The 12,121-nt window shown below is 41.9% G+C and overlaps 1 pseudogene; it reads right to left on the bottom strand.

Annotated features, from left to right (window-relative positions):
* Nucleotides 1-1,471: 1,471 nt before the first annotated feature.
* LOC102838904 overlaps nt 1,472-12,121 on the bottom strand; it is an 11,181-nt pseudogene continuing 531 nt past the window's right edge.

The raw sequence follows: 12,121 nt of genomic DNA, 5'->3' as shown, positions 1-12,121 counted from the left end.
TAAGTGCTGTCAAGTTAGTTCTGACTCATTGCGACCCTGTGTATGGTTCCCAAGGAGCGGCTGGTGAGTTTGAACTGCCAGCGCATTAGCTTGCAGCCAGCGCCACACCAGACTCTTCCATGAAGATTACAACCTTGGAGACCCTGTGAGCAGGTCTCAGTCCTATGGCGTTGCTATGAGTCAGAATTGGCTCCCCAGTGGTGGGTTTTGGTTTTGAGACCCTCCTGAAATCCCTCGTAGTACAAAACTGTTCAGGCTATTGGCTGATTAAAGAAAAGTTGAAGGTACAAGTTCATCCAGAGCCACCTTGGAGGAAAGGTCTGGTGATCTACTTCTGAAAATGGAGCCAATTGAGAGAGACCTTGTGGAGCTCTGTTCTATCCCGACACACATGGGGTTGACATGAATCTGAATCACTGGCAGTTGATACTAAAGACTTACCAGGTTTTATCATTACTTTGGATATTCAGCTGTGACACTCTGAATCTTAAAAAGTTAGCTATCCCAGAAAAAATACCTAGGTGGAGAAACATTGCATTTTAAATATGAAAGCCCCAGAGAAGCTGTGATTCTCCCTTACAAACTCTTAGGCGTCACCTTTGTTGTTGTTGGTGGTGTTAAAGGCCAAGGAGTCTTTTTTGACTCAGAGCGACTCTGTATAGGGTCTCCAGGGAGCAGCTAGTAAGTTTGAACTGCCAACTTAGTGGTTAGCAGTCCAGGTGTGACACTGAAGGGTAAGCCCGTGAAGACCCTGTGGGCCACAGATTTCTGTTTTGTTCTGTTGTGCATGGAGTCTCCAAGAGTCAGGACCAACTCAACCACAAAAACATGTGGTCCAGTTTCCAGCCAAGCAGTAGGTAAGTGTAGAGGGTTGACAACAACATTAATAAGGTATGGTCACCATGGAATGGCCAGCTAGACAAGATCAAAAGGGCAGCATTGACCTGAGGACAAAGTTGAGAAGTCATGGGAAGGTGGGTGGAAAGAAAATAGGAACCACAGCGATGAAGCCGGAGAACTGTTGTTGCAAGGATAGCATTGCAGTCATTGAGATGAAACAAAGTTTAGGAGTTGTTGAGTAAAGCAGAAGATCTTGTCTGTAAACCTTCGCACAATTCACAATAAAAAGTTCCAAAACCCCCCCTAAAACCACATAGCATGGTCTTTTGAGTTGTAAGTCCTCAGATCCAGTATACATCCCCTCAGGTAAATGGGAACTCCGTGAGCAAGGAGCTTGACGGGGAGCTCTTTCCCAGTCTCTACAACGGGACCCCATGAACTATGCCAGCAACAGAGTCTGGCAATTTATGACAACTAGAAAAGACAGACTGCAATGCCATTGGAGGTGCGCTCTGGCAGAGGGAAGCTGGGAGTCCAGTTGTTGTTGGGTTTTTTAGTTAAATAACACAGGGACTTTATTATTCCCAACAGGGCAGGTCTTCACTGGGTGGCGAGAGGCAGCTTTGGGCCCCTATGTGCCAGTGATGAATGGGTTCCACAGGCCCACGATAACAGAGTCCCCACATAGGAGCATCTTGGAGATGTAGTGGTCCTTGTTGACGGGCTTGAACTTCTTCTTGCCCTTGACACTCTTGGGGACTTCGGTCCACATCTCTGTCACATTCTCCAGCACCATGTTGCAGGGCCTGTTGAAAGCCTTCATGCGGCATAGCAGCTTTTTGTTGTTGCGACAGTTGATGAGCACTTGGGTGTTGTTCTTGTGGGAGCACCGACAGGGGCCCCGTGTTAAACTCCTCCTCCTCCCACTTCTGCAGCTCCTCTGGGGTCAGCTCACTCTTGGGCTTGTTGAGGAGGCTCCTGGTGCTGGCCGTGTTCCAGGGTCACTCCTGTTTCCTGGACGTCCAGTTTTAAGGCCTGGCTTAGTCACCCCAGTTCTGAGAAAGTCATTGTAATATTTTGGAACTGCAAATTTACTTTTATACATTCCTGAAAGGAAGACTGAAAATTGGACTGCTAATCGTAAGGTCCCAGTTCAAACCCACTAGTCACTTTTTGAAACTCTACACAGGGTCACCGTGAGTCAGAACCGACTTGATGGCACTTAACAACAACAGACATTTATTTAGTATGGACCCTGTACAGGGTCGCTATGGGTCGGAACCGACTCGATGGCACTTAACAACAACAACAGCAATACTTGGTGTGGCACTGTAGGATAAGCACTTGACTGCAAGGCTGAGTTGTAGCTCAAGCTTGGCAGTTCAAACTTGGCAATTGCTCCTTGGAAACCCTATACAGGGTCATCGTGAGTCGGAACCGATTCTATAGCACTTGACAACATATTATTTATGGAGTCCTGGTGTGGATTTGTAGGGTAAGCACTGAACCGAAAGTTTGGTTTGAACCACAAGGTTGGCAGTTCAAATTCATCAGCAGCTCCTCGGAAACACTATACAAGGTTGCTGTGAGTTAGAACCAATGACAGCACTTAACAACAATAAAAACAACATGCCATTTATAGGAGTTACATGTTAGGCTGCTAATTGCAAGGTGAGCAGTTAGAATCTGCCAGCCACTCTGCAGTAGAAAGATGAGGTTTTCTGCTCCCATAAGATTTAGTGGCTTGGAAAGCCTATATAGGGTTGCTGTGAGTTGGAACTGACTACATGGCACACAACTACCACCACCACTAAACAAACAAACAAAAACAAACCCATGGCTTTGAGTCGATTCCTATTCTTAGTTATCCTCAAAGGACAGAATAGAACTGCTTCCTAGGGTTTCCAAAGATGTTGGATTGACTGATGGTTTCGAACCATTAACCTTTCAGTTAGCAGTTGGGGATGCTTAACCACTACTCCACGAGGATTCCTTCCTGACACACTATGATCTTGTATTTACCTGCTGCGAGTGCAGATGTAAAATAACGGCTTCAGAAAAGGAAATTCAGTTCTTTTAAGTTGGTGATGGAGACTGAGCTAAGGGGTGCCTGGTCCTCCTTTGTTTCCTTGGGTCACCTTCCCCTTGGCAATCTCTCACCAGTGACCGTTAGGCCCGTTTTGTTGCCCTTAGAAGTGTTGCCCCCACTTTAAAATGTGCATGCAAGCTGGGTATAGGATCCTTGACCGGGTGGAATAAACATAGAAAGTAATGTGCAACTAGATTTTCTGGTTAACAAGTTAAGGCTTTTTTAAAAAATCTTGCTTGTGTTTGGGTCCCTGCTCTCAGGCTGTGATGGTGTGCTGTGGAATCAGTTCTGACTCATAACGATCCTGCATAGGGTTTCCGAGGCTGTGAATCTTTACGGGAGAAGAAAGCCTCATCTTTCTCCTGTGGAATGGCTGGTAGTTTCAAACTGCTGACCTTGAGATTAGCAGCCCAATTTGTAACCACTACCCTACCAGAGCTCTCAGGCTAGCTCCCTCCTATCTCCATGCAACAGGGCTGCCATTAACCCAAGGTGTGCAGGAACACCCTCCAGTTTGCCTGGTTCACAAAGTCACAGTGTCTGACTCTATCCTACTCCACCAGATAGTTTTCCTTTCCTGGTAGTCAAAAGCTCATCTTCCAGATTCTCATTTCTGGTTTGAGGAACCACTTCTTTTCAGGGTGTTTAACAGGATTAGGAAATGGCCATATTCTTTAGGGAAGAACCTCACTCCACCCCTACCCAACATGCACTGCTTCACTGTTTCTTACCCCAACTCTTAATAGAAGGAACCTACAGTTATCCCCACATTCAACACATTGTAGAGGAATGGGAAGTTGGGGAGAATCATTTTGTGGCATCTTCCTAATCAGTTTCACTGATACTTGTTAGGTTTTCACTAGCCGATTTTCTTCAGAGTATATTACAAGGTCCTTCTTCCTACAGCCCCTGGAGAAGAATATCATGCTCAGTAAGCTAGATGGCCAGTGACAAAGCAAGAGGGAGACCTTATATGAGATGGATTGGCGTAGTGGCAGTAACAGTGGGGTCAAACATAGACGCGATTGTGAGGACCTGCCAGTGTTTTGTTCTGTTGTACACTGAGTCACTATGAGTGGGAATCGACTCAACAGCCTTTAACAAGCAGTAACTCTAACCAGTTAATTCTCTAAAATATGAACTAGCACTTGTTGGCCAATAGACTCAGCTCATGGAGACATCATGTGTCTCAGAGTAGAACTGTGTTCCTTAGGATTTTCAGTAACTGGCTACTCTATCTTCATATAAGAAGCCTTGGTAGCAATTAAGGTTAAGTCTGCAACTGCTCACTGAAAGGTTGGAGAAAAGACCTGCCAATCTGCTTTCATCAAGAAACCCTAGAGGGCGGTTCTACTTGTGAGTCAAAAGTGACTTATGATAGACAATAACAACATACTTCATAGGAATCCCTGCACATAGGAGTTAGCAGTGTGCTGGGCGTTTAGTGAAGATGCATTGAACTGAATGGATTTGACACCTAAAGTGTACTTAAGGAGGGAGTTTCTCAGAGTAGGCAGCAGAATAATGGGTGTTGTGGGAAGAGATAAAGGTTGCTATCTTGCTTACCACCTTCTTGATTACTCTGCCTTTGTTCTCCAGGATGCAGTCCCTCATTAATCCATTCAGCAAATATTTCTAGAGTGCTACGTATTTGCCAGGGATTATATTTGGTGCAGAGATTGGCAACAAGCAAAAGAGACACCATCTGCCCTAAAGAGCTCCAACCTCTTTACAGTACTTGGTGGATGATCTATCATGGTGTCATTACCAATGGTAGGAATATGGTTTATTGTGTGTGATAATGTGCTGAAACACTAGGGTTTTATAGTGCTGTCTGGAATTTGCTTTGATTTTTTTTTTTTTTTTTTTTGATGTCAAGTATGAATGCACGGACCGGTTTTGTCCTGCAAAGCTCCATCACTGTGTAACCCTGTTTAACCAAAATCTCTAGTATGAGGCAAGATTGTGTAATGTATGTACTTTTTCTTTACACAAGACTTTTAAAAGTTGGTTTATTAGATCCTAATGAAATAATTAGGAATATACATGGGGTAATTTAGCTCCTTTCTTACTTCTATAATAAAAGTCTTTGTTCTTGATGATTGCCAATTTATTCTAGCACCTGAAAATGAAAAGGATACCTAAATGGTTCAGAGGGAGTTGACCTCTTTCTTACTTCTCCTTTTCTTGTTCATCTGGTACATGAATTCCATTACATGTTGTTTCTTCTTTTTTTCTCCTGTGCACAGCAAATTAAACAAAAATAAGCAGCTAAGACTCTGTTTTGCTAGTTTAACTAACATGGAAATATCTAATCCTCTTAGTTTTCTTGATTTTGCAAACAAGGATTTGTTGGGGTAAAATCGGTTTCATAATCAGTCACATGGAGTAAGTATTTAATAACCCCAAGTAAAACCTGCTAGAAGAAGCAAGGTAATGGATTAATAATGTCCTGCAGTCATTTTTTTTTTAATGTTTTATTGTGAATTATGTGATAGTTTACATGGGAGAATATTAGTTTTACATTCATTCTATCATATATTGTTTCATTGCCATGGTTACAATCTCCTTCATGCATCATCAACCAACCAAAGGGTATACACTACAAGCCTGCCCCCAGGTCTTCAGCACACAGTCCCTCTCCCTCTCTGGATCTAAAGTCCCCAGCTGCTCCATCGCTCCACATCATCATCTCTGCCTCCATCTCAGGCATCACTGCTTCTCTGAGTAGGGTCCCGCTCTTTGCTCAGTCAGTTTTGCCACCTTATTTTTCCGCCACACGTTGTCCGACTTTAATGGAAGGGCACAGGGCCAGTTCCTACCTTTAAATAGGGAACAGTCATGTCACGTTGTTAGCTAGTGCTTCATTCAGATTTCTGACCTTTCTTTTTAGGGCACGTGGAAAAAAACATGGTCTACACTTACAGTCCAATAAAATAGACAGTAACCACTTATGGCTACTCAAATGTGGCTAGTGTCATCTATTGAAAAAGAAAATTTCTGTTGTTGTTCAGTCTAAGAGACACCAACAGGAGCGTGGTCACTCCAGATGATAAACACTGGACTGTGAACCACAAGGTCTGTGGTTCTAGCCCGTCAGCTACTCTATGGGAGAAATTTAAAGCCTTGGAAACCCTGTGCAGGGTTGCTATGAGTTGGAATCGACTGGATGGCACTTAACAACAACAACGACAAGAAAGAAAATAAGTGGTGCCAAATACACAACACTATTGATTGTAAGATCAGTGTTAAGGAGTAAGGTGTTCAAAGGAGAAAAAAATGTGCATTTTAGAATCAACCAAATCTTCCTCTCTTTGTAAACTCTGAGAATGTTGCTGTCCAGTGCAGTCCAATCTTGGCAGGATGAGTTTCCCTGGTGAGTTTCCAGGGAAGACAGAGTCCAAGGAGACAAGATGGGAAGATGAGCTTGTGCGCATGGGACTGACCGCAGTGGGCAGTCACCCAAGGTTTCCCAGCTGGGGAGTATAATGCTGCTATCTGATCATCTGACCCCTGGTGTTTGAAACATGATCGAGGACTCCATCGTGTATCAAAGCACCTATTGACCAAGACGATTAGAATGGAGCAGCTGCAGACTTTACCTTTGACCGGTAGTGTGTAAGCACTGGATTGCTAACCGAAAGGTCAACAGTTCAAACTCACCAGCCACTCCTTGGGAGAGAGATGAAGTTTTCGGTTCCCATAAAGTTTTTACATCCTCAAAAACTCCTTATAGGGTTGCTATGAGTTGGAATTGACTTGATCGTAGTGAGGTGGGTTTTTTTGTTCTTTTTGCACTGTCCTGAATTTTTAATTAATTTAAATATAAATATTAATATAATGCTTGTTGTGTTGTGAAGTGCCATCGAGTCGGTTCTGACCCATAAAGACCCTGTGTAGAGTTTCCAAGGAGCAGCTGGTGAGCTTAAACTACTGACCTTGCAGTTCAAACGGCTTTGCAGTCTGGTGCATTAACCCACAGCGCCACGCTAGCATTTAAAAAAACAACTCTGGGGAGCTTTGTAAGTATGTTTGAAGAAACTCAGGTATGGCAGTCTATTTTTACAACTGTAAATTTGGAGCAAAATTTGGCATTCAAATTAACATGTGCTGCTGCTGTTGTTGTTATGTGCCGTGCAGTCGATTCCGACTCATAGCGACTCTGTACAGGGTTTCCGAAGCTGTAAATCTTTACTGAGCAGAAAGCCTCATCTTTCTCCCACAGAACAGCTGGTAGTTCCGACTTGCTGACCTTAAGGTTCACAGCCCGATTCGTAACCACTAAGCTAAGTGTATATAAACTACAAACCAGATTTTAAAGACTTAATAAGAAAAAGAATATAAAGTATCTTCTTAATTTTAAAAATATTACTATCCTGTTGAAATGATAATATTTTGGATTGTTGTGATTAGCTGCCATCAAATTGATTCTGACTCTTGGGGACCCCAAGTATATAGAGTAGAACCCTAGATTTTTCATGGCTGTTACCTTGTATTAGTAGATTGCTTGCCTTACCTTCCAAGGTGCCTCTGGGTGGGTTTGAGTCCTTGTCTTTTTGGCAGGTAGTCAAGTGCTTAATTATTTGTGCCACCCAGGAACAATATTTTGAGTCTTTTTGTTCTTGTTAAGTGCCATCGAGTCAGTTCTGACTCATGTTGTTAGGTGCCTTCGAGTCGGTTCCTACCTATAGTGACCTAGTGAACCTATGTACAACAGAATGAAACACTGTTCATCGTATGCCATCTTCACAGTTGCTGTCACGCTTGAGCCTGTTGCTGCTATCATGGTGCCAATGCATCTCGTTGGGAGTCTCCCTCTTTTTCTGCTGTCACTCTGCTTTACCAAGCATGAGGTCCTTCTCCAGTGACTGGCACCTTCTGATAATATGTCCAAAGTAGGAAAGATGAAATCTGGCCATCTTGGCTTCTCAGGAGCATTCTGATTGTACTTTTCCAACACAGATTTGTTTGTTCTTTGGGCAGTCCATGGTTTTCGTTAATATTTTTCTCCAACACCATAACTCAAATGCATCAATTCTTTTACGGTTTTTTAATTCATTATTCAACTTTCACATGCATGTGAGGCTATTGAAATTACCATGACTTGGGTCAGGCACATTTGGTCATCAAATCTTTGCTCTTAAAAACTTTAAAGATGTCTTAGGCCGCAGATTTGCCCAGGGCAATATGTCATTTGATTTCTTGACTCCTGATTCCATGAGTGATGATGATGGATTCATTTATTGCCCTAGTGGTGAAGGATTTTTGTTTTCTTTATATTGAGCTGCAAATCATAATTATTTTAAGTCCTTTTCATTTTCAGCAAGCAAGGTTGTATCTATCATATGCATATCACAGGTTGTTAATGAGCCTTTCTCCAATTCTGAGTCCACGTTCTTCTTATAGTCCAGCTCAACATGCATATTGAATAAGGAGTAAAAGAATACAGCCCTGGTGCACACCATACCTGATTTTAAACCATTCAGTGTTCCTTGTTTTGTTCCAACAACTGCCTCTTGGTCTGTGTACAGGCTTCTCAGGAGCACAATTAAGTGTTCGGGGATATTTAATCTCCACAATGTTGTTCATAAATTGTCATAATCCACACCCTCGAAACCCTTTGTATAGTCAATAAAGCACAGGTAAACATTTTTCTGGTATTCTCTGCTTTCAGACAAGATCCATTTGGCATCAGCAATGATATCCCTCATTCTGTGTCCTTTTCTGAATCTGACTTGAACCTCTGGCAGTTAACAGTCAGTGTATGATTGCAATCATTTTTGAATTATCTTTAGCAGAATTTTATTTGCATGTGATATTAATGATATTGTCTGATGGTTTCTGCATTTCATCAGGTCACACTTCTCTTTGGAATGGGCACAAATATGGATCTCTTCCAGTCAGTTGGCCAGGTAGCTGTCTTCTAAATTTTTTGGCATACATGAATGAATACCGCCAGTGCTGCATTAGTTTGTTGAAAATATTCTATTTGTATTCCATCAATTCCCAGAGCCTTGTCTTTGCCATTGTCTTCTTCCTTAAAGACCATTGGCTCTTGATCATATGCTACCTGTTGAAATGGTTGAATATTGACCACTTCTTTTTGGTAAAGTGACTCTGTGTATTCCCTTCCATCTTCTTTTGATGCTTTATTTATCATTCAGTATTGTGCCCAAAGAATCTTCAGAAATGCAAGTTGAGGCTTGATTATTTTTTTCTCCAGCTCTTTCAGTTTGAGAAATGCTGAGCATGTTCTTTCCTTTTGATTTTTTAACTCCAGGTCTTTGAACATTTCATTTTAATATTTGACTTTGTCTTCTCAAACTGCCCTTTGAAAATTTCTGTTCAGCTTTTTTACTTCCTCATGTCTTCCATTTTCCTCATGTCTTCCATTTGCTTTAGCATATCTATACTGGAGAGCAAGTTTCAGAATCTCTTCTGACATCCGTTTTGCTCTTTTCCTTCTTTCTTGTTTTCTCAATAACCTTTTGCTTTCTTTCGTATGATGTTCTTGATATTATTTCACAACTCTTCTGCTCTTTGGTGCATCAAATCTCTTCTTGAGATGAGCTCTAAATTCAGGTGGGATATGTTCAAGGTCATATTTTGGCTCTTGTGGACTTGTTACAATTTTCTTCAGTTTCAGTCTGTATTTGCATATGAGCAATTGATGGTCTGTTCCACAATCTGCCCCTGATCTTGTTTTGGCTGATAATAGGGAGCCTTTCCACCATTTCTTTCCACAGATGTAGTCAGTTTGATTTCTCTGTGTTCCAGCTGGTGAAGTCCATGTGTATAATCAGTAGTCTTTTATGTTATCACGTATTTGCAATGAAGACGCATTGGTCTTGCAAAATTCTATCATGCAATCTCCAGCATTATTTCTATCACCAAGGCCATATTTTCCAACAACAATTCATCTTCTTTGTTTCCAATCTTTGCTTTCTAATCGCTAGTAATTATCAGTACATCTTGATTTCATGTTTTATCAAATTCAGACTGAAGAAGTTGATAGAATTCATCAGTTTCATCATCACTGGCTTTAGTGGTTGGTGCATAAATTTCAATAATAATGGTATTAACTCGTTTTCTTGTAGGTATATGGATATTATCCTATCACAGACATCGTTGTAGTTCAAGACAGATCTTGATATGTTCTTTTTGATGATGAATGCGATGCCATTCCTCTTCAATTTGTTATTCCCAACATAGTAAGTCATGTAATTGTCAGTTTCAAAATGGTCAATACCAGTGCATAGTACATTTCAGCTAACTACTGCCTAGGATATCAATGTTTATTTATTCCATTTCATTTCAGCAACTTCCAATTTTCCCGGATTCATACTTCTTACGTTCCATGTTCTAATTATTAATGGATGTTTGCAGCTGTTTCTCCTCATTTTGTGCCTTAACAGCAAATGAGGGTCCTGAAAGTTTTACTCTGTTTACATTATCACGGTCAACTCTACCTTGAGAAGGCAGCTCTTCCCCAGTCGCATTTTGAATGCCTTCCAACCTGAAGGGCTCATCTTCTGTCACTATGTGTGATAATATTCTTGTGCTCTCTATCATGTTTCAATATTCAATATTCTGGTACTGTCTGACAGTGTTTCCCTGCTGTTCATAAGGTTTTCAGTAGCTATATATTCAGAAGTAATATGCCCTGTCCTTTTTCTGAGTCTGTGATAGTCTGGAAGCTTAACTGAAATCTGTCCACCATGGGTGAACCTGTTGGCATTCAAAATATTGGTGACATAGCGTCCTGCTTTACCACAACACGAAAGCCACCCCCGTGCAATAAACTGACGGTAGTAGTTCTGGCTCACAAGTTAAATAAGATCAATTTCATCTGTTTCTTTGTACTTCTTAAATGTGCTGCTGCACTTTTGTTGTTAGGTGCCATCTAGTCTGTTCCTAGGAGTCTTGGTGGGGAGCTATAGAATAAGCACCGGATTGTTAACTGCAAGGTCGGTGGTTTAGACCCACCCGCCACTCCTGGTCAACACTACAGAGGGTCACCATGATTCGGAAATGACTTGATGACACTTAACAACAGCAATAAGTTGGTTCTGACTCCCAGGCTAGAAAATTTAAAAGCACATAGGTGGCTGTGATGAGATTGCTAATGGTCAATGTTTGTCTGTTGGATAGGAATCAAAGGATTCTCTCCAGCTTACCTGGTAAGAGCATCATAATCAACTCAGTAAAGAATATGGACAAAATGGAAGAATTTGTGGTTGATTTGCATTTTAAACCAATTCTGTGCCACAGCAAATCAGAAAATATAATTGATAATTCTGTTGTTGGTTTCAAAAGAAAGTTTGTCAAACCCAGGGGGTTGTTGCTACTTTTTGAAAGGAAAACTGCCTCCCATATTTCATTCCATTGATCGATTGGGTATCTCAGAAACTAACGCTTCTCGGGCATCCCTTTGCCATGGTTCATAAAGTCCTTCGTGACCATCTTCATCCTCCGCTCCTCCAACACCAGGACCCAGTAACAGACACCTTGTCTTAGTTCTCCAGTGCTGCTTGAGTAGAAGTACTGCAAGTCGGTGCTTTAGCAGACAGAAATTTATATGTAATAGCTAAGAGGCTAAAAGTCCAAATTAAAGGCATCAGCTGTAGGGAGGGGCAGGCTTTCTCTATGTGGCTCTGAAAGGAGGTCCTTGTTTCTTTTCACTTTCTTTTCCTTCGCTCCTTAGCTGTCTGTTCTTGTAAAGATTTACAGTGTCGGGAACTCTATGGAACAGTTTTACTCTGTCTTGTAGGGTTGCTGGGGACTCCTGGGGACTCCTGAGGTGGTGCTGTGGGATCAGCACTGGACTTCAAATCACAAGGTCAGTAGTTGAAACCCATCAGCCAGGCCTCAGAAACCCTATACAGGGTTGCTATGAATCAGAACTGGTTCAACTGCACTTAACAACAACAACATGAACTCCTGGTGTGGTGCTGTAGGATCAGCAGGGATTGGTTAACAAAGGCCTCTGAGGTATTTGTGCTGAAATCTGAATGAAAAGAACTACAAGATCGGCAGTTCAAAGCCACCAGCTGCTCCTTAGAAACCCATGGGGCAGAATCCACTCAAGGGCACTTAACAACAAAATAGGGTTGCTATGAGTGGCAGCTCTGGTAGCGTAGTGGTTATGAATCGGGCCGCGAACCTTAAGGCCAACAGTTCGAAACTACCAGC

This window comes from Chrysochloris asiatica, unplaced genomic scaffold (genome assembly GCF_000296735.1).
Source record: "Chrysochloris asiatica unplaced genomic scaffold, ChrAsi1.0 scaffold00230, whole genome shotgun sequence".
Taxonomy (NCBI): Eukaryota; Metazoa; Chordata; class Mammalia; order Afrosoricida; family Chrysochloridae; genus Chrysochloris; species Chrysochloris asiatica.
This window is presented reverse-complemented; position numbering and strand designations above follow the sequence as displayed.